Here is a 21813-nt window from a genome sequence, read left to right on the forward strand (position 1 = left end):
GGAGGGGGGCTGCTAGCTACTTCGCACTTTGCTAGGTGAACCTCGGTTGAGGGGGAGGGGGCATGCATTCATATATAGCTTAGGATTCCCTTCGTGCCGACATGAGGGAGGAGGGGCCTGCTAGCTACTTCGCACTTTGCTAGGTGAACCTCGGTTGAGGGGGAGGGGGCATGCATTCATAGCTTACGATTCCCTTCGTGCCGACACGAGAGAGTGGGAGCAAGAAATACCATGCGCTTTGCGAGAGAGGTGCCACATCGAAGTTGCATTTAGTATTTGAAAATCAAACCACCCTTTTGATACATAAAGTTGGTCCACATGCAAGTGTGTTCGTGCTCTGACCCTCTCCCGCGTCATTTTTCGCCAAATTTATGAACATTAGACAAGTCGGATGACGCAACAGACACGGTTCACTCAAACTAACCGTGTGCCACGCCGGTGCACCTGTCACGCACACATCCGCACAGTACATTGGGCTACACGAGGCTCCCCCTCTCAAAAATATCTGCCCGCTTAGAGGGTTTTTCTGTTTCATAACACACGGTTGTTATCTCCGGACCGTGTGCGATGTTTCTTGTTCCCAATCCCGCCTGCATCGAAAATATCTGCCCGCCTCGAGGGTTTTTCTTTTTCATAACACACGGTTGTTATCTCCAGACCGTGTGCGATGCACTATCATCAAATTTTTCAATATCCCAGCATTTCACTCCCGCGTTTGACTCCCGCGTAGTAAAATTTTCAGTACCCGCGTCATTTCCTCAAACACCCCGCGCCCCCCACCACACACACACACACCAAAACCTCCTCAGGCGTGCGCGCGTGCACACACACACACACCCTCCCTCACTCGAAACCCTAGCAAAGTCCCCGCCGTCGTTGCCGCCGTCGTTGCCGCCGCCGCTGCAAGGCCTCCATTGTCAACATCTGCCGGTTTTCCCGTGAAGCTTACCCACCGATCTTCGTACCCAGGCCGCCCTGAGTTTCTTAGATGACGCCTGCCAAACGCCCCCTTTCCCACAGATCCCCATCCCCATCCCCCACTCCAGAGCGTCGTAGCCTAGCCCGGCTACGCTTCCCATGGAGCTCGAGGAGTGACTGGCCCAAAAGAGGTGTATAGCAGTCTCTTCGTCCGACGTCACCGAGGAAGCTGACGACCATTACTGGCGGCAGGCACTCAAGCAACGGGCTAGAGTATGCAGGCATGTCTCGTCCGCCGGCTACGACATCGAGGTCATCGACAGCGACGCCCTGAGGCGGGCTATGTCACAGGTTAAGTGGCCCACCCCCAACCCCTCGGGTTCGATCTCCGTCGATCTCATCCATGGCCCCGCTGCTGATCTCCTCTGGCTCGCTGTCAACAATTTGCCATTCTACATCGCCATCGAGCCCCTTTTGTCATTTCTGAAGGACACGTTCTGCGACGCTGGCTTGGGATCCACAGCTTCCAAGTCAGACCTCATCGACGGTGACCATGAGGAGGGAACCCTCTCCGGCTCTTCCAAGGGGAAAGAGCCCATATGCTCTTCCAAGGGGAAAGCGTCCGTCTGCGACATCAGGGAGGGCACCCTACAGCCGTGCTCTTCCAAGGGGAAGGAGCCCATCTGTGACAACATGGAGCGCATCCAGGGTCCGTGCTCTTCCCATGGGAACGAGCCCATCTGTGACAAGTGAGGAAACCCATGATTTGTTTATTTCATTTGTTCACAATGTGATGCTCTATATGTGCAATTATTTACTGTGCGGTACATTTCATCAATCCAGTTTTAAACATACCGATAGGAATGCATATATTTGCTTGCTCTTAAGCCTGTTATAGCTAGCATATGCCTCTTTTAAAGTTTTTCGATTGTTTGCTTGTTTGTAGTTAGCATATGTTCAGTTTCAAATGCTATCTTTGGTTGTTCGTAGTATGCCTTGTTTATTCCAGTTATTCACAACGTGGTGTTCTATATGTGCAAGTATGAACTGTGCAGTCCAATTTCATCAGTACCAGTTTCAACAATACCATTATGAATGACTACATTTTGGTTGCTGCATCTTGTAGTTAACACGCCTTTCCATTTTTATTTAACCATAACCGGTGTACTTAGACCAGCACAATACTGGTTTGAATGACCATGTTTGCTTGTTGTTAAATGTTAGGCCTGTTGCAGTTAGCACACCTTTCCACTTGTTTTGCTTTACTAGCGTGCTTAAACCTGCACACTGAAGCTATCTTTTGTAGATTATTTTGTCTGCCATGTGTAATTTTGGTTGATGTTTAGCCTGTTGTGCTTAACATGCTTCTTGATGTACCTACACAGGACAATTTTGGGAACGACTGCTGTTTTCCATCGAGGTTAGTTTCATCCCATGGCTTATATCTGCTCACTGTTCAAGATATCCGTAGCTGGTACCATATAGGCCGGCGACTGATAAGGGGCTAATCGGTGAATCAGACTTTTAACTGAATATATCTGCAACCCATTTTTCCTTAGGTTAACTAGGGCCATATGTAATATATCTGAGGCTACATAGCAACATGAACTATACTTAATGTCTAAATATGCAATCCTAGGCTACATAGCAACAAGGAAGAGTGTTACATTAATGTTCTAATGATGTCTAGATATACGTAGAAGAGCAGCAGCAACAGCAACAACACAGCCTTGTTTGGATACTCAACTTAGCTAGAGGTTAGAGTTAGTTTCTAGCTCATTACTAACTCTGAACTAACTCCATCCAATGAGTTGTTTGGATGGCAGGGTTAGATTGACAATAAATGCACTAGGAGAACTAGCTCCAATTAGCACCTCTTGGGTTGGATACTAGTTTTTTTGGGTGGGTTATAGATGCAACTAGCTCAAACTAGCCCTCATGTTTAGATATACTTTAGGGCTATTTGAGCCTGAACTAGCTCAAACTAACTATAACCCGTGGATACAGCAGCCGATAATTTTTAAGAATGAACTAAACTCCTTCCAGCCCATAATATAAGATGTTAATTCATCTAATATGTGAGTATATTGGATGTTATAAGATACTCCCTCCGTTCCTAAATATTTGTCTTTTTAGAGATTTCAAATGGACTATACCACATACGGATGTATATAGACATATTATAAAAGAGAGTTGTACTACATCATTGTGCCATTGATGTTTAGCTTCTAATATTAACTTGGTGCTTTTAGGTACATATGTCATTGGTAAAGATCCGCGTTTCGACCCTTTCTACGTATGGGGCAATGAGATATCGATGAACCAGCATCAAGTGAGGAAGCTGATAAAGATTGTTAGTAAAATGGGTCCAAAGATGGCAATTAAACTATTTGTTTACACTTTATCCAAGACAACAACAAACTGCAGGATGGTAAGTAAGAACTCTGCAGCCTTCTTTTTACTACCCATAATGAGTTGTGTAAGATGACAATGTCTGAAATCTTATTCCTTTGCAGTGGTTGCCAAAGAAATTTACTCAAGATTACCTCTCAAACTACATGATTGGTGGGCATGCAAAGGTTAAAGTATTTCTACTAGAACACGATGATTATCTAGATGTTTTCATGAAGACCGTGAAGGATGGGCGGTCGGCCATCACAAGGGGTTGGACTAGAGTCGTGCGTGCCTTCTGCATGGAGGAGGGCACAATATGGGCATTCCGCTTCACCTTGTTCAGCAACCAGAATATATTTCGCCTCTTTCTTTACCGTCTTTAATAGTACAAGTATACAACTGTGGTTCATCATTCTTTATTTGGTTCTTATGTAATTCTTGAACATATGTACCTATGAATCGAATAATGCATTGGTTGTTTGAACCAGATGGATATGAATAAAGCTGTAGCATACATTCAAATTCAAATCCAAATCCGGTACAATTTGGAAAAGCAGCAATTAAATTACGGTGAAATTACGCTCTCCAGGTTGTTACGGCACGCACGGTTGGTAAAACACAAACATTTGCGATATGCACCATAATCCGAGACGGTTCACAGAGAGGAAACGTGTGCAAGCATGCACACAGTTGCCGTTTGCAAAGTGTGTGCGATGTCAGACAATATCACAAACGGTGCGGGCAAACTAAATGTTTGTGTTAGTTGCCTTATCGTACACGATTCGCAATCATGAACTATTTCTGATGAAGTATGCATCGTAAACGTTGCACCACAGAATAGCGTGTGCGATAGTTGTCGTGTACGACGATGTTACGACGGTCCGACATTCCGTAATCTTGTCCGACACTCGTACGACGATTAGCTAATCTTCTTAATGGTGAACCGTTTGTGATGGGCCGCGCATCATACACGTTCTATAATAGTGAACCGTTTGTGATGGGTCGCGCATCGTAAACGTAGCACCACAGAATACCGACTGCGATGGCAATGCGAGCAGAAACGAGTAGGAGTACTGTAGGGGCCCTATCCCCAACGGTTTCTAGGTCGTGTGGGAAGGACCCCCCTATCGCCCACACTCACTTGGCGATGGTTCCAAATGCCGTCGCGGAAAGGGGTTTTAAACCGTTTGTTTAGGACCGACGCGCACCAGTAAAATACTTATGCTACTTTGCTGCATCACCCTTTCCTCTTCAAGAGAAAACTAACGCATGCTCAAGAGGTAGCAAGAAGGATTTCTGGCGCCGTTGCCAGGGAGATCTACGCTCAAGTCAAGACATACCAAGTACCCATCACAAACTCTTCTCCCTCGCATTACATTATTTGCCATTTGCCTCTCGTTTTCCTCTCCCCCACTTCACCTTTGCCGTTTTATTCGCCCTTTTTCCGTCCGCTTCTTTCCGCTTGCTTCTTTTGTGCTTGTGTGTTGGATTGATTGTTTGTCACGATGGCTCAAGATAATACTAAATTATGTGACTTTTCCAATACCAACAACAATGATTTTATTAGCACTCCAATTGCTCCTATTACTGATGCTGAATCTTGTGAAATTAATGCTGCTTTGTTGAATCTTGTGAAATTAATGCTGCTTTGTTGAATCTTGTCATGAAAGATCAATTTTCTGGCCTTCCTAGTGAAGATGCCGCTACCCATCTAAACAACTTTGTTGATTTGTGCGATATGCAAAAGAAGAAAGATGTGGATAATGATATTGTTAAATTGAAGCTATTTCCGTTTTCGCTTAGAGATCGTGCTAAAACTTGGTTCTCTTCTTTGCCTAAAAATAGTATTGATTCATGGAATAAGTGCAAAGATGCTTTTATCTCTAAGTATTTTCCTCCCGCTAAGATCATCTCTCTTAGAAACAATATTATGATTTTTTAAGCAACTTGATCATGAGCATGTTGCACAAGCTTGGGAGAGGATGAAATTAATGATACGTAATTGCCCTACACATGGTTTGAATTTATGGATGATTATACAAAAAACTTATGCCGGATTGAATTTTGCTTCTAGAAATCTTTTAGATTCGGCCGCGGGAGGCACTTTTATGGAAAACACTTTAGGAGAAGCTACTAAACTCCTAGATAATATTATGGTTAATTATTCTCAATGGCATACCAAAAGATCCACTAGTAAAAAGGTTCATGCGATAGAAGAGATTAATGTTTTGAGTGGAAAGATGGATGAACTTATGAAATTGTTTGCTAATAAGAGTGTTTCTTCTGATCCTAATGATATGCCTTTGTCCACTTTGATTGAGAATAATAATGAATCCTTGGATGTGAATTTTGTGGGTAGGAACAACTTTGGTAATAACGCGTATAGAGGAAACTTTAATTCTAGGTTGTTCCCTAGTAATTCCTCTAATAATTATGGTAATTCCTACAACAACTCTTATGGAAATTTTAATAAGATGCCCTCTGATTTTAAGACTAGTGTTAAAGAATTTATGAATTCGCAAAAGAATTTCAATGCTTTGCTTGAAGAAAAATTGCCTAAGATTGGTGAGTTGGCTAGGAACGTGGATAGAATTTCTATTGATGTTGATTCTTTGAAACTTATATCTATTACACCTAAGCATGATATCAATGAGTCTCTCAAATCCATGAGAATTTCCATTGATGAGTGCAAAGAAAGAACCGCTAGGATGCGTGCTAAAAAAGATTGCTTTGTGAAAGCGTCCTCTCCTAATTTTCATGATAATAATGATGAAGATCTAAAAGTGATTGATGTATCTCCTATTAAATATTTGTTTTCCAATATGAATCTTGATAAAGATGGGACTGGCGATGAGTCAACTTTAGTTAAAAGGCGTCCCAATGATTCGGAGTTTTTAGATCTTGATGCTAAAATTAATAAAAGTGGGATTGAAGAGGTCAAAACTTTACATAGCAATGAACCCACTATTTTGGATTTCAAGGAATTTAATTATGATAATTGCTCTTTGATAGATTGTATTTCCTTGTTGCAATCCGTGTTAAATTATCCTCATGCTTATGATCAAAATAAAGCTTTTACTAAACATATCGTGGATGCTTTAATGCAATCTTATGAAGAAAATCTTGAATTAGAAGTTTCTATTCCTAGAAAACTTTATGATGAGTGGGAACCTACTATTAAAATTAAGATTAAAGATCATGAATGCTATGTTTTATGTGATTTGGGTGCTAGTGTTTCCACGATTCCCAAAACTTTGTGTGATGTGTTAGGTTTCCGTGAATTTGATGACTGTTCTTTAAATTTGCACCTTGCGGATTCCACCATTAAGAAACATATGGGAAGGCTTAATAATGTTTGTATTGTTGCAAATAGGAATTATGTGCCCGTATATTTCATTGTTCTTGATATAGATTGCAATCCTACATGTCCTATTATTCTTGGTAGACCTTTCATTAGAACGATTGGTGCAATTATTGACATGAAAAAAGGAAATATTAGATTCCAATTTCCGATAAGGAAAGGCATAGAACACTTTCCTAGAAAGAAAATTAAATTACCTTATGAATCTATTATGAGAGCCACATATGGATTGGATACCAAAGATGGCAATACCTAGATCTATTCTTGATTTATGCCTAGCTAGGGGCGTTAAACGATAGCGCTTGTTGGGAGGCAACCCAATCTTTGTTTCTTGCTTTTTGTTCCTGTTTAGTAATAAATAATTCATCTAGCCTCTGTTTAGATGTGGTTTTATGTTTTAATTAGTGTTTGTGCCAAGTAGAACCTTTGGGAAGACTTGGGTGAAGTCTTTGCGATCTTGCATAAAAAACAGAAACTTTAGCGCTCACGAGATTAGCTGCCATGTTTTACTGGAGAGTGATTTTAGGTTGATTCTTTTTGCAGATGATTAATAGATAAATTCCTCACGTCCACCAATTTATTTCAGAATTGTTTGAGTTCCAGAAGTATTCGTTTGATACAGATTACTACAGACTGTTCTGTTTTTGACAGATTCTGTTTTTCGTGTGTTGTTTGCTTATTTTGATGAATCTATGGATAGTATCAGGGGGTATGAACCATAGAGAAGTTGGAATACAGTAGTTTTAACACCAATATAAATAAAGAATGAGTTCATTATAGTACCTTAAAGTGGTGGTTTGTTTTCTTACACTAACGGAGCTCATGAGATTTTCTGTTTAAGTTTTGTGTTGTGAAGTTTTCAAGTTTTTGGGTAAATATTTGATGGATTTTGGAATAAGGAGTGGCAAGCGCCTAAGCTTGGGGATGCCCAAGGAACCCCAAGGTAAAATTCAAGGACAACCAAAAGCCTAAGCTTGGGGATGCCCCGGAAGGCATCCCCTCTTTCGTCTTCCTCTATGGGTAACTTTACTTGAGGCTATATTTTTATTCACCACATGATATGTGTTTGGCTTGGAGCATCTCGTATGATTTGAGTCTTTGCTTTTTAGTTTACCACAATCATCCTTTCTGTACACAACTTTTGTATAGACACACATGAATCTGAATTTATTAGAATACTCTATGTGCTTCACTTATATCTTTTGAGCTAAATAATTTTTCTCTAGTGCTTCACTTATATCTTTTTAGAGCACGGTGGTGGTTTTATTTTATAGAAATTATTGATCTCTCATGCTTCACTTATATGATTTTGATAGTCTTTTAGAACAGAATGGTAATTTGCTTTGGCTATAAAATTAGTCCTAATATGATAGGCATCCAAGATGGGTATAATAAAAACTTCCATTTAGAGTGCATTGAATACTATGAGAAGTTTGATACTTGATGATTGTTTTGAGATATGAAGATGGTGATATTAGAGTCATGCTAGTAGAGTAATTGTGAAATTGAGAAATACTTGTGTTGAGGTTTGCAAGTCCCGTAGCATGCACGTATGGTAACCGTTGTGTGACAAATTTGAAGCATGAGGTGTTCTTTGATTGCTTTCCTTATGAGTGGCGGTCGGGGACGAGCGATGGTCTTTTCCTACCAATCTATCCCCTAGGAGCATGCGCGTAGTGCTTGGTTTCGATGACTTGTAGATTTTTGTAATAAGTATGTGAGTTCTTTATGACTAATATTGAGTCCATGGATTATACACACTCTCACCCTTCCATCATTGCTAGCCTCTTCGGTACCGTGCATTGCCCTTTCTCACCTTGAGAGTTGGTGCAAACTTCGTCGGTGCATCCAAACCCTGTGATATGATACGCTCTATCACACATAAGCCTCCTTATATCTTCCTCAAAACAGCCACCATACCTACCTATTATGGCATTTCCATAGTCATTCCGAGATATATTGCCAGGCAACCTTCCACTGTTTCGTTTATTATGACATGATTCATCATTGTCATATTGCCTTGCATGATCATGTAGTTGACATCGTATTTGTGGCAAGGCCACCACTCATTATTCATACATGTCACTCTTGATTAATTGCATATCCCGGTACACCGCCAGAGGCACTCATATAGAGTCATATTTTGTTCTAGTATCGAGTTGTAATCCTTGAGTTGTAAATAAATATGAGTGTGATGATCATCATTATTAGGGCATTGTCCCGTGTGAGGAAATAAAAAAAGAGAAAAAGGCTAAAAAAAGAGAAAGGCCAAATAAAAAAAGAGAAAGGACCAAAAGATAAAGAAGACCCAAAAAAATGAGAGAGAAAGAGAAAAGGGGCAATGTTACTATCCTTTTTCCACACTTGTGCTTCAAAGTAGCACCATGATCTTCATGATAGAGAGTCTCTTATTTTTTCACTTTCATATACTAGTGGGGATTTTTCATTATAGAACTTGGCTTGTATATTCCAACAATGGGCTTCCTCAAATGCCCTAGGTCTTCGTGAGCTAGCAAGTTGGATGCACACCCACTTAGTTTCTTTTGTTGAGCTTTCATACATTTATAGCTCTAGTCCATCCGTTGCATGGCAATCGCTACTACTCGCTTTGACATCAATTGATGGGCATCTCCATAGCCCATTGATTAGCCGCGTCGATGTAAGACTTTCTCCTTTTTTGTCTTCTCCACACAACCTCCATCATCATATTCTATTCCACCCATAGTGCCATGTCCATGGCTCGCGCTCATGTATTGCGTGAAAGTTGAAAAAGTTTGAGAATACTAAAGTATGAAACAATTGCTTGGCTTGTCATCGGGGTTGTGCATGATGAGAGCATTTTGTGTGACGAAAATGAAGCATGGCCAAACTATATGATTTTGTAGGGATGAGCTTTCTTTGGCTATGTTATTTTGAGAAGACATAATTGCTTGGTTAGTATGCTTGAAGTATTATTATTTTTATGTCAATATTAAACTTTTGTCTTGAATCTTTCAGATCTGAAAATTCATGCCACAATAAAAATTACATTGAAAATTATGTTAGGTAGCATTCCACATCAAAAATTCTGTTTTTATCATTTACCTACTCGACGACGAGCAGGAATTAAGCTTGGGGATGCTGATACGTCTCTAACGTCTCTATAATTTTTGATTGTTCCATGCTATTATATTATCTTTTTTGGATGTTTAATGGGCTTTAATATGCTCTTTTATATTATTTTTGGGACTAACCTATTAACCGGAGGCCCAGTGCTAGTTGTTGTTTTTTGCCTATTTCAGTGTTTCGCAGAAAAGGAGTATCAAACGGAATCCAAACGGAACGAAACCTTCGCGAGGATCATTCTTGGAACAAACGCAATCCAGGAGACTTGGAGTGGAAGTCAGAGACGCAACGAGGCGGCCACGAGGCAGGAGGGCGCGCCCCCACCCTCGTGGGCCCCTCGTAGCTCCACTGACCTACTTCTTTCGCCTATATATATACTCTTATACCCTGAAAACATCCAGGAGAGCCACGAAACCACTTTTCCACCGCCGCAACCTTCTGTACCCGTGAGATCCCACCTTGGGGCCTTTTCTGGCGATCTGCCGGAGGGGGATTCGATCACGGTGGGCTTGTACATCAACACCATAGCCTCTCCGATGATGTGTGAGTAGTTTACCACAGACCTTCGGGCCCAAGTTATTAGCTAGATGGTTTCTTCTCTCTCTTTGGTTCTCAATACAAAGTTGTCCTCGATGTTCTTGGAGATCTATTCGATGTAATACTTTTTGCGGTGTGTTTGCCAAGATCCGATGAATTGTGGGTTTATGATCAAGATTATCTATGAACAATATTTGATTCTTCTATGAATTCTTATATGCATGATTTGATATCTTTGCAAGTCTCTTCGAATTATCGGTTTAGTTTGGCCTACTAGATTGATCTTTCTTGCAATGGGAGAAGTGCTTAGCTTTGGGTTCAATCTTGCGGTGTCCTTTCCCAGTGACAGCAGGGGCAGCAAGGCACGTATTGTATTGTTGCCATCGAGGATAAAAAGATGGGGTTTATATCATATTGCTTGAGTTTATCCCTCTACATCATGTCATCTTGCCTAATGCGTTACTCTGTTCTTATGAACTTAATACTCTAGATGCATGCTGGATAGCGGTCGATGTGTGGAGTAATAGTAGTAGATGCAGAATCATTTCGGTCTACATGACACGGACGTGATGCCCTATGTTCATGATCATGCCTAGATATTCTCATAACTATGCGCTTATTGCTCGGCAGTAATTTGTTCACCCACCGTAATATATGCTATCTTGAGAGAAGCCACTAGTGAAACCTATGGCCCCCGGGTCTATTTTACGTCATATTAGTTTATCGTCAACTTGCCAATTTATGTCGTCGTTTATTTTGCAATCTTTACTTTCCAATCTATACAACAAAAATACCAAAAATATTTATCTTATTATCTTTATCAGATCTCACTTTTGCAAGTGCCCGTGAAGGGATTGACAACCCCTTTATCGCGTTGGTTGCAAGGTTCTTGATTGTTTGTGCAGGTACTAGGCGACTTGCGTGTAGTCTCCTACTGTATTGATACCTTGGTTCTCAAAAACTGAGGGAAATACTTACGTTACTTTGCTGCATCACCCTTTCCTCTTCAAGGGAAAACCAACGCATGCTCAAGAGGTAGCAACCGACCGTAGTCGAATTCGATTCAACTAAAGTTGGAGAAACAGACACCCGCCAGCCACCTTTATGCAAAACAAGTTGCATGTTTGTCGGTGGAACCGGTCTCATGAACGTGGTCATGTAAGGTTGGTTCAGGCCGCTTCATCCAACAATACCGCCGAATCAAAATAAGACGTTGGTGGTAAGCAGTATGACTATGATCGCCCACAACACTTTGTGTTCTACTCGTGCATATCATCTACGCATAGACCTGGCTCGGATGCCACTGTTGGGGAACGTAGCATGCAATTTTAAAAAAATTCCTACGATCATGCAAGATCTCTCTAGGAGATGCATAGCAACGAGAGGGGAAGAGTGTGTCCACGTACCCTCGTAGACCAAAAGCGGAAGCGTTAGGTTAACGCGGTTGATGTAGTCGAACGTCTTCGTGATTCAACCGATCAAGTACCGAACGTACGGCACTTCCGAGTTCACCACACGTTCAGCTCGATGACGTCCCTCGAACTCTTGATCCAACAAAGTGTCGAGGGAGAGTTTCGCCAGCACGACGGCGTGGTGACGGTGATGGTGATGTGATCCGCTCAGGGCTTCGCCTAAACACTACGACGCTATGACTGGAGGAGTAAACTATGGAGGGGGGCACCGCACACGTCTAAGAGAACAACCGTTGTGCTTTGGGGTGCCCCCTGCCCCCGTATATAAAGGAGGACGGGAGGAGGCTGCCGGCCCTAGGGGGCGCGCCATGGGGGGAAACCGAATAGGACTCCAAGTCCTATTCGGCCCCCTTCCTTTTCTTACGGAGGAGTAAAGGGGAAGGAGAGGGAGGAGGAGAAGGAAAGGGGGGCGCCGCCCCCTCCCCTAGTCCTATTCGGACTCCCTATGGGGGGAGGGGGCGCGCGGCCACCCCTTGTGGGCTGCCTCCTCTCTCCCCTATGGCCCATGTAGGCCCAATACTTCCCGGGGGGTTCCGGTAACCCCTCGGTACTCCAAAAAATACCCGAACCACTCTGAAACCATTCCGGTGTCCGAATACCATCTTCTAATATATCAATCTTTACCTCTCGACCATTTCGAGACTCCTTGTCATGTCCGTGATCTCATTCGGGGCACCGAACAATCTTCGGTCACCAAAACACATAACTCATAATACAAATCGTCATCGAACGTTAAGTGTGCGGACCCTATGGGTTCGAGAACTATGTAGACATGACCGAGACACATCTCCGATCAATAACCAACAACGGAACCTGGATGCTCATATTGGTTCCTACATATTCTACGAAGATCTTTATCGGTTAAACCGCAATGACAACATACGTCATTCCCTTTGTCATCGGTATGTTACTTGCCCGAGATTCGATCGTCGGTATCCTCATACCTAGTTCAATCTCGTTACCGGCAAGTCTCTTTACTCGTTCCGTAATGTATCATCCCGCAACTAACTCATCAGTCACATTGCTTGCAAGGCTTATCGTGATGTACATTATCGAGAGGGCCCAGAGATACCTCTCCGATACTCGGAGTGACAAATCCTAATCTCGATCTATGCCAACCCAACAAACACCTTCGGAGACACTGATAGAGCATCTTTATAATCACTCAGTTACGTTATGACGTTTGATAGCACACAAGGTGTTCCTTCGATATTCGGGAGTTGCATAATCTCATAGTCAAAGGAATATGTATAAGTCATGAAGAAAGCAATAGCAATAAAACTTAACGATCATTATGTTAAGCTAACGGATGGGTCTTGTCCATCACATCATTCTCTAATGATGTGATCCCGTTCATAAATGACAACACATGTCTATGGTCAGGAAACTTAACCATCTTTGATTAACAAGCTAGTCAAGTAGAGGCATATTAGGGACACTCTGTTTTGTCTATGTATTCACACATGTATCAAGTTTCCAGTTAATACAATTCTAGCATGAATAATAAACATTTATCATAATATAAGGAAATATAAATAACAATTTTAGTATTGCCTCTAGGGCATATTTCCTTCAGAGACGTCATCGAGTCGCACGTGTGCTAAACTCGGAGGTGCCGTCCGTTCGGCACTAGATCGGTTGGATCGTGATCGGATCGCGAAGAGTACGACTACATCAACCGCGTGATAAACGCTTCCGCTTAGCGATCTTGGGTGTGCGTAGATTTTTTTTGTTTTTCATGCAACGTTCCCCAACACAAGGAGGGGTGAGCTGGGCGCCTCTAGGGTTTGTTGGTCGGGGCGGGAGGGGGAAGAGGAGTGGGAGTATGTGGACGCGGATAGGAAGTGGACTGGCCGGTCCACGACTTTGCCATTAAAAAGGACGCGGCCGTGGGCGGCTGGGAGGCTGACGTGCGGCCCGTGCACCCGTGTGGATTAAATGGGGCCGGTGAGGAGTGGTTGAGGGGCCGACATGCGGGCCCAAAGGCGAACAACGAGCCGACATGTGCGCGTTCGTTCAGTGTCTGTTTGAGCGCAAAGCCGGCCAAAAATACGTCCGGTTTGGGTCAAAATGGACCGACATTTTTTGGGTTTGCGCTCGCGGTTGGGCAGCCAATCATGCCTATTTTTTTATGGAAGGCAAAGCAATACTTTATAGATTAACAATGTGTGAATATTAAGGAAAGGAGAGCGAGGGGGAGAGGGGGCAGCCCTCGGCCGGTCATCTAATTCGCTCCAACATTGAATGGCACGTTGTTGAAGAAAATACCCTCCTTCCTCTTCAAGACAGGAAATTGTAGACAGGTACCTAAGGTGAGAGAAGAATTTGTCAACAATCAAGCACTTGAGCTTGCAAGAATAAATATACGATGTCTATACTATTATTGGAATAAAATGAATTAAAAAGCAACAAAATACGAGAAGGATTTCTTTTAAAGGGGTATACATTAGAGTGCGGGGCATATCACCCAACGCACGAGCAACCATAATTTGCCCGTTTTTTAAACATAAATACAGACACAAGCGCTCATATACACTTGCATACACTCACCCTTATGAACGCACACACGCACACCCTACCCCTATGAGCACCTCCGAAAGACTGAGTCGGCATATCATCTTGAAATTTATGAAGTCGCCATAGACACCTCGTCGTTGACGGAAACATCTCCTACCACTAAATGCACATCGCCGGAAATCCTAAAATAAATACAGAAATAAATAGGAGCACTAGGATTTAAACCTAGTAGACTGGGATACCACGATGTCTAACCATCCAAGATTCACCACATTTTGCCGCGTTGGGCACTCGACTTTCGATGCGACCCGGGAATGAAACTGTGAACCCGCTCGGCTAAATCGATCAGTCATCATATGAAGTCGATCTAGGCTTTTTTTTTAATAAAGATCTAGGCTTTTTTATGGTGTTTCCTCTCGATTCCCCTCGTTCCACTTCCGCCGCCCGCCCAAGTGCCCCCGTGCCCCGTCACATCATGAGCCCCGATCCACGAGTGTCGCCGTTTCCTGTCCTTCTCGCCCTTCGCGTCTCAAATCGGAGAAAACCTAGGCCATACGCCGATCAGGTAAAAATCCCCCTCTCATCTCCAATTGTCCTTTATATTTGGCGCATGTTCGATCTCTGCGTGTGTGTGTGTGTATCTGGGCATCAACTAACCTAGCTGCTGGCCTTTCCTTGTTCTAAGTGCTAGCAGGGGCAGGGAGATGGTGATGATTGGTTTTGGTCCTTGGCGCCGTCGAGCACGCGGTGCTAACAGATTGTGGTGGCGCGGTATTTTGCCCATTGTAAGTTCACTTCATCGATCATCGACTAAACCAATTTATATATTTTATTTATAGATTTGTGTATGGATCTTTACTCTTTAAGTACTAAAATCAATGAGTATTTTGAACTTTGACATTCGACTACTGCTCTAGTTTGTATCTAGGGTAGTCAATTTGTATTGGCGTGGCCCAGCTATTGTTTTTCGCACGTCCTCTGACTGCCGAACGCAACCTCCATGGCCAATCCTGACATTTGCCGTGGGCCCTGTGCAGAGTTAAAATAGTGGCCCTTTATTTGCACAACATTACCGATTATGTGTTCTTACTATAAAATAAATATATATGCAATGCATCACAAACCCCAAATTACTCGTTGATAGTAGAATATTTTTTAGAAAGCAAAACACAAAACCAAAGTTTGAAAGGATCACTGCAACATGTTTGAATATTGTGCAACATAGGATTGTTCTTTCAAATGAATAATATGTGCACCTTAAACATATGAGTTTTCAATGCTACTCGGAAGAAATTTGCATGTTCGAGTTCCTTGCACTACATTTTAATCGGCCTCAGTTGAAGTGATAGAGAACTGCAAATGTGAACTAGAATACCAGCAGGGTAAGGAGCGGCTTTTTTTTGGTGGCGGGCAGGCTTGTTTTTACTTCAAGCCATTTTTTTAGGTATTCTTCAAGCAATTGACTTGCAAAACGATGTGCAACGCCATTGTTTCTAATTGCCCTCACTCTAGAGACTTTGTTTACCAACATCCAATATTTGTAAAGAAAAAAGGTTGAACCGTACCTCACTCCAGTGACTCCATGATGGAACACATCCCTTCTCTCCCCTAGAGACGCTATTTACCGAACATGGAATGCTTGTAAAGAACAAGGAACATGAAAGTAGTAGTATGTTTGTTTGTTTGTGTTAGGTCCCCACATGCAAGTAAAAGTGTATTTGTTTATTTATGTCCCTTAGACGGTTGCTAGTCCCACAAGTGAATCTGAGTTCATTTGTTTATTTGTGGGTCTTACAAAGTTATTAGTCCCGCATATGAGTGATAGTGGAGGAAGAGAAGTGAACTCACCATTAACTCCAACCTTTATAAGTAGGAAAGATAAAGTGCCTAGTCTTTATTGGATCCTCCATCGCATATTCACATCCACCCCTAGAACTTGGCACAAACACATGCACGAAGTGATCAGGGACGAGTGGTGATTTCAAGAGTGCCCACAAAATCACACACATTCACTAGATCGTAAACGATATTAAAATGCATTTGTCCATCAAGATTGCCTCAAGAACAAAGGATGGTCCGCATAAGGTGCGCACTGGACAAGTGCTCTGTGAAGGCCATGACAGCGAATTGTGGGTAGGCATAGCTTCCTCGGAGAAATCAATGACACCTCACCAACCATGTGGAAGGAAATTGGACCCGACACACCAAAATTGACTCTTTAATATATTCTTAAATATGGTGCATCCTCTTTTGTAACTACCATGACAATGAAAAGATGAAGATCTGCAATTGATGTTATCCTGCAGAGAAATGCCGTCTGAGCACACTATTATAGATTATATCTTGGAAATACCACATAAGAATATTGTGATCCAGCACATACCACATACTAGTGTCATTTCTTGTACTCCATCCGTACTAAAGTTGTACCAAAGCTGCGACAATTAATTTGGATAGGAGGGAGTAGCAAATTTTGCAGTTTTAATTAAGTGGTACACATACTGTAAAGTTTGTCTGTTAATCCCAAAAGAAATACATATGTTTTGCTAAGACTCTAAACCATGGTGATTTCATACAATAATCTAACTGAACTGATCTTTATTCTACCTATCCCGTTTTGGCCAAAAGACTCCCCATGGCTATTTTGTACAACCATGTGTCCATGTTTCAACAGGATGTCACCTCTTCCTTCTGCGCCACCAAGGACCATCATAGCATGGCTTGCTGACCGGTTGCTCAAAGGATTAAGAACAGGCAGTGTTGGGTCGAATTCGTACACATCACCAGGCTTATAGTTCTGGAAGTTCTGAGATATTGGAACAGTTACGACCAATGCATTGCCCTTTCTTGGCTGTTGAGACGCAATCTCAAGAGAACTTTCCCTGTGCTCAGTGTCATGGCGGTCATAAATTCGCCTATATCTGGATATCTTATACACCTGAAAGGATATGTTGTGGAACTCCACTGTATTGGTTAAAACAAGAACAGTTCTCCTTATTTAATGAGAAATTCGAAATTATAAACTAAAAGGTATATAATGTCATATTCGGCAAATAACCATGAACAGTAACTTGCTGAAGGCCAATTCAACAAATGTGGCATCTAAACTACGTTTGCCAAATAAAGTCAATGATAGAAAAACCGTGTAACCCTGTTTGCCACTGAAATATCCAGAGTACAGTTCAACAAATATTGCAATATGACTTTAAGATTAAGAATAAAATCCACAGAAATTCTGCATAATACCTTATTATTTGACTCAGATACAGCCCCTTCTGTTTGAAGAATACCAAATACATTCTCCAATCGTTTCCTTCCTCTACCATCTATTTCTTTCCCAATTCCAATGTGCCTTTTGTTGTATTCTTTTAACACTTTGTCTTTTGATAAATTAGCATTGAAATCTTCTGACATAAAGAGTGCTGCTGATATGTAATTGATGTGAAATTCCATTGTTGCTAAACTCGAATGTATGGTACAGTGATCTGCATGACACAACAGTTAGATGAGTGGGTTTTTAGTTAATAAAACATGAAACAGAAAGTTCTGGAGTTTTTTGCACTTACTTTCACCTCCCTGGTCACGCACTGGAGGAGGAATGGACTTCTGATGATATGGCCGGCCAACCCAGGTAACCTCATAAGCTGGTACTTTGACCTGAATTTTTTGCATTGTTAAACTGAACTTTAGATCATCACAAATATGGTTTGGCGACAAGAACAACTTTGCTCGCATGTTTTTTTTTTCGAGAAAACGCAAACGACTTTTGCGTTTCCTTTCATTGCATTGAACTTTGCTCACATGTTACCACATAATTAGATATATATTTGTATCTTCCATCTACCCATGTATTTTTCTTAGTTTACGTACCTTCCATGTATTTTTCTTAGTTTACGTTCCTTCGAGCTTTAATAAGCCAGTTAAAATCATCTTCCTATGGAAGTGTAACCCGGTTGAACTTTTCATCATGTTTATACTGATAATGAATTTTCTTTTTTGCAGGGATACTTTTGGTTCCCTTTCATGTGTAATCTACGAACTAGCAATTGGGAGCTAGCAATTTCAACCTGATGTTATTGAAGAATCTGTGCCGGGTATTGAAATCAAAAGTAACTGCAACCAACGCGTACTGATGCATTCCTCAAAGAAAAATGTACTCATGCAATGAACCCAGCTAAGTGTATGTAACACAGTTAGATGTTTTCTTTCATACTGGTAATACTTTTTTTTGCAGAGATACTGTTGATACCTTGAATTTTTTTATCTACAACTAGCATTTGGAATATATCACTTTCATATTCCTGCTGGTACGGAAGAATCAAAATAGCCGAGGTATTGAATCAAAAGTAACTTCAAAGACAACTTGTGCAATAACCATGTTGTGAACCACATTGACACCTAGCTCTTTTTAACAAATAGTTAGAACTTACATTTGAACTAGTAAGCCCATGAGTAGAACTCGGATTATCCCAAGTGCTAAGATGTCCATATTCGTCGGTGATAGCAGACTGTCCCGGGTAACGTGGGAAGATCTCTTGGAAACAACCACGGTCTTTAGCATCCTCCATCAGTTTTTTCCATATCATGTTTTCTGCAAGTTCGGTCGCATCACCAACAATCCAAAGGTAGTGCCTAGATAAGAGACATTTATTGTTATATTTACTGAAATGAACTGTTGATGAAATATATTTAACTAAAATGGATGTTACATACCTTGCTCTTGTAATCATATAATTAATGTACTTGCCATTGTTTGGCACTTCATGGGCTGCAATGATTAAGATGTCATAATTCTTGTTTTGGAATGTATCAGCTGATTGAACGGTCAGATTAAATTGACTATGATGTCCCAGTACTTTAAGCTCTGGCGTAGAACATATCACTCCGACTTCCGGCTCCAACTCTCGACCCCCTTTTATCCAATCTGCAACAAAGTGGTGAATGAGCTAGATCAAATTTGCCATAGAGGTCAACAACATAAATTAGGGTCAATTTTATATTCCATAAAAAATACCTTCATTAATGTAAGTGATCAAAAGTAATAAGGCATCAAGAGTTTTCTCAGTGTTCACGTTGAAAAATATGTAGCTCTGCAATCTCAGCTTTAGGATCGTATTGGTGTAGGCCATGGCATTTGAAATTTGCCCTCCATAGAAATATCTGTTAGGAAAAGAAGAAATAGATGGATGCATTCTTTCTTGTGTTCTGAGCAAATATCTGCTGGATCCCAATAAAATGAATCTCGAGAAAAGACTTCTCCCAAAACCAGATTCTCCATTCATCTAGCAAGACAAAAGGGCATACAGAAGTCACTACATGTAATAGCAATGTGAAATACAAACATGGTTCAAGAGTTTGCTTGTAAAATGACATGTGATACCTCGCTCTTAGTTGGTGAGCATAGTTGTGCATCATCTCCTATCAGTGATATGTGTCGAATTGACGGAAGTGAAAATGCAGCAACTACCTCACATTCTTTTATTTGGGCTGCCCCTATTACAATTAGCATTCTGATTTTGTCATTAGACACATAATGCAAGCCATGTGCATCGGAAGGTGTGGATAAGAGAATTTTGGATTCCTCAATCAGATATCTTCTCATCCACTCAACATTCTTCGTATGGGGGAAATTAAGAACTCTTTTGACATATTCCAACTGCTCAACACATTTGTCTTTAGAGCGACGGATTTCCTTCACATTTGCAGACATTGGCTGGCGATGCTTGTTTCTAGATTTAACTGTGGAAAATTTAACTCGAGAAGATGTGATGGAAGCACATTCAAATGCGATCTTCACATCATTTTCAGTGACAGCCTCTATTGATAAAAGGTTGTTGAACGTTGCTAGAGCATCAAAAAGAGCTGCTAGCCCTTTTGCTACTCGTTGAGAAGAAACGTCACTTGGTGAGTGCAACCATATTGTGTCCAGCAACTTGATCAGTACATCTGATTTGTACTTGAATACTTTTTTCAATAATGCCAAAGCCGATAGGTTCTTCTTATCTGCTTCTGCTGTCACTTTTGTGTACATCTCTCTGAATTCCTTCTCTAAGAGGGAGATCAAGCCGTCAATTTTACTCTTCCACACCATGCATGGCATAATCTCCTGGAGCCTCCACTCTAGACAGAATTGTTTGGCATTGTCATTCTTTACTTCTAACAAATCACATAATAAAACTACATCCCCAAACTTTGGGTCAGCTCCATCATATCTTCCTGATTTCCTTATAAGGTCATCCAGGCAACAGCATAATGATGAGAAATCTGAGTAAGTGGAAGCACAAACCAGGGTTTTTGTTTGTAAACCTTGCAAAGCTGCCATGACTGTTGCTATGGTCTTACTCTTTCCTGTTCCTGGCAGGCCCCAGATGATATTTATGCTCTCTCGATGATCGCATTCTGCATTAGAAGCAATGCTCAGTGCAAGATTGGCCTGTCCTTCATTGAGATAGCGATCAAACCGGAAATCAAGTGACTTTGATTCCTTATCGGCATCGCAGCTACCACAAGTGCTTTTTCCCTGTTATGAAAAAGGCAAGCAGATGCATTAGCTATGTCATGGATAAAAACTACAGTGAATATACAGAAGATTAGTCTTTTAAGAACATACACTGAGGGACAGAGGCAATGTCGATATTTGTTTAATGATGGTGTTTTCACCAATGCCCAAATGTAATGTCCTCCACATGCACAGGCTATCCTTGAGATTGCAAAGGAATATTGCAAATTTGCACTTGCCAGAGTTTACATTAGCACAGACTTTAGCTTCGAAACTTTTGATGAAGTATCCATCAGGTGTGGCATTAGCTGCTATAACAAACACTCCACAATCATCATTTAGCTGCAAGTCTTTTGGTTCTTGATCAGCATTGCGAGTAATGTGATGTGATGACCACCTTGTTCAAAACATGTGTTGATGTCCAGGTATGCATAAGAGGTATTCACATGCATTTCTTTTGAAGAAGAATCACCCACATGCACTGGTAAGATGCCAAGAAGCTTGTAATACTCGGATGTGCTGATGGATTTCAGACTAGACTTTATTTCTGATCGTACTTCTTCTATCAAGGGCTTCTTGAAGCTTGTCAAATATTGTTCACTTGAATGGAATGTTGTAGGGATCTTCTCAACCTGCATGTCAAGTAACAGTAATATTGTAAATCTGCTGGTGTTGTTTCTGTCTGTAAGCTGAAAAAAAGTGCTTCTTTTGGCTACTTTGTTTTTGGGCCCAATTTATGATTTCTTTGATTGAGTTGTAGCAATATTTTGAATGAATGATAAGAAAAATGCCATTTTGAATTATCTTGATCTGCTGTATGGCCTTAAAAGACTGCTGTAATGACATTGCTGCTCAGAAAGCAATTGATATTACAAAGGCTGATATGGAGGGATATAGTTGAAAAAGAAGGTTGCTTTATATGGTCTATCTACTAATGCGCCTATGCTCCATGTCAGCCGATTATTGGAGAATAGAAAGATGAATCTTGTTTCAGCATCCGGCCCTTCACA

The 21813-nt window shown here is 41.4% G+C and overlaps 1 long non-coding RNA gene across 10 annotated transcripts; it reads left to right on the plus strand.

The window, feature by feature from the left end:
• The first annotated feature begins 14552 nt into the window (after positions 1-14552).
• On the plus strand, positions 14553-21606 carry LOC123078057 (uncharacterized). Of its 10 annotated transcripts, XR_006437036.1 has the most exons (4): positions 14553-14869; positions 14990-15089; positions 17786-17935; positions 18307-21606. It is a non-coding gene; the product is annotated as an uncharacterized lncRNA (long non-coding RNA). The 10 variants fall into 10 exon arrangements; XR_006437032.1 differs by having other exon boundaries at positions 14990-21099; positions 21229-21606; XR_006437031.1 differs by having other exon boundaries at positions 14990-20572; positions 20666-21606.
• Positions 21607-21813: the final 207 nt, after the last annotated feature.

This window comes from Triticum aestivum, chromosome 3D, assembly GCF_018294505.1.
Source record: "Triticum aestivum cultivar Chinese Spring chromosome 3D, IWGSC CS RefSeq v2.1, whole genome shotgun sequence".
Lineage (NCBI taxonomy): Eukaryota > Viridiplantae > Streptophyta > Magnoliopsida > Poales > Poaceae > Triticum > Triticum aestivum.